We start from the raw sequence: 1,997 nt of genomic DNA, 5'->3' as shown, positions 1-1,997 counted from the left end.
CTACATTTCCCATGAGGCATTGCAAAGATGGGAAGTTACTGACTTGCAGAGGCATGATGGAACTTGTAGTCCTGCAGCAGCTGGAGAGCCGCAGGTTGGCCACCCCTGTACTATACTATACTGTGACAATAACATACTGTAGAGCACTAGTTTATTCTCCCTTACCTATTCACTACCCATCTCACTGAGCTTGTCCAATGGCTATGAAAGGCAGGGATTTGTGAGATTACTCATTGCATGTTTGACTTTCCAATGACTCATTTCTCATGACTCATTGCGCTTCTCGGCCTTTTGGCTAAGATCAAGTGTAGTATCTGTTCTTATCAGTGTCCAGTGGGGGTGCTCCCGGCCATTCTAGCTTTGCGGGGATGGCTGTTGTATAATACCCTCACTGGTATGATGGGGGTCTGGAAGGCTAGTACCGGGGGGACAGAAAGAGTGGTGCCCACGAGTAGAAGCTGGGGCCCGTGAGTAATTCCCCCGAGAAGACCGGAAGGACCCAGTACCTCCTGATTTGGACGGATCTACCTTGTCTGGCCAGGGGTCGGGAAGGCAGAAAGTCCGCAAACCAAGTGCCCCCTGAGTAGACGCCCTCAGGGGTGCCACTAGTAACACCTGGGTGTGGGACCCCACAGTGTGAAGATGGCACAAGGTCACTGCGTTTACACTCTTTTTGCACAGCGCCCTTCGGACCAGGCCTTCTGGCTAGGATCAGGGCAATTTTTGCTACAGGTCGGTGCACTATTTGGCACGGCCACTTTTTCATTTTCTATTTATTTATTTAATTTATTTACACTCCCACGTTTTGTCACTTTTTCTTACTTTTGTGTGTGTTTTCACTGGATGGAGGGTGTGGGTCCTCGGGCCTGCCCTGAAGTCTAGGGGGAGGATGTGTGGCCTTTTGGTTCCTTCCTCCCCTGATCCCTAGGGGGTTTTTTCTTCGGGAGAACCCCCTGACCAAGTACTGGGTGTCTGGCTTCGGCTGGACACAAGGAACGGTGGTCCACCAGGCCTTTTGGCCAGGAGGACCAATTGGGAACCTTGTCCCTGTCAGGAGCTTCGTGCCCCGGGGGATCAGGGTAAGCGGTCCAAGCCCCTTTAGGGGTAGGACACAAAGCACACCCCTAAGTGCACTTTTTCGTGTGGTGTTTTGCACTTGCACTTTTTTTGTGAACACTTACGGGTTTTTTCGTTATAGTTGCATGTTTGCGGACTTAATAAAAAAAAAAAAAAAAATGACTCTCTTCAAACGTCAATGTGGAAAAGTTGTTTTTTTTATTTTTTTCATAATTCTTGTTTGAGTCCTAGTGCATGCATCTGGTATATTCACAATCCTCAGTTCAATGTGACTTTTATATTCAGTTCCTGTATGATACAACCAACTGTACAATCTGATTGCCTGTCAACTACTTATTGTTACTTTAATAAACTTTTAAAGAATAAAAAAAAAGAAAGGCAACATTAACTCAAATAACCACTCGTTACAACAAAGGTATGCAGAATACCATCTCTGAATGCACAACACTTCTAACCTTGAAGCAGATGGGCAACAGCAGCCGAAGACCACTCCTACAACTCCTGTTAGCTAAGAACAGGAAACGGAGATTACAGTTTGCCCAGGCTCACTAAAATTGGACAATAGAAGATTGGAAAAATGTTGCCTGGTCTGGTGAGTCTCAATTTCAGCTGCAACATTCAGATGGTAGGGTCAGAATTTGGCATAAACAACATGAAAGCATGGATCAATCCTGCATATCAACGGTTCAGGCTGGTGGTGTAATGGTGTGAGGGATATTTTCTTGACACAGTTTGAGCCTCTTTGTACCAGTTGAGCATCGTTTAAATGCCATGGCCTATCTGAGTATTGTTGCTGACCGTGCCCATCCCTTTATGACTACAATGTACCCATCCTCTGATGACTACTTTCAAGTTTCATGGGTGTCAAGCATCATATACAAAAGCAGTATTTCTACCAGTTCTAGATATGACAGCTTCCC

General features: G+C 46.0%; 1 pseudogene; it reads left to right on the top strand.

Moving 5' to 3' along the window:
• The first annotated feature begins 275 nt into the window (after positions 1 to 275).
• On the top strand, positions 276 to 391 carry LOC149450200 (U2 spliceosomal RNA; annotated as a pseudogene).
• Positions 392 to 1,997: the final 1,606 nt, after the last annotated feature.

The sequence above is a fragment of the Staurois parvus genome, unplaced genomic scaffold (assembly GCF_062004578.1).
Source record: "Staurois parvus isolate SC_StPar_1 unplaced genomic scaffold, SC_StPar_1.0 ptg000580l, whole genome shotgun sequence".
Classification (NCBI taxonomy): domain Eukaryota; kingdom Metazoa; phylum Chordata; class Amphibia; order Anura; family Ranidae; genus Staurois; species Staurois parvus.
The sequence above is the reverse complement of the archived record's forward strand: the minus strand, read 5'-3'. Positions and strand labels throughout refer to the sequence as shown.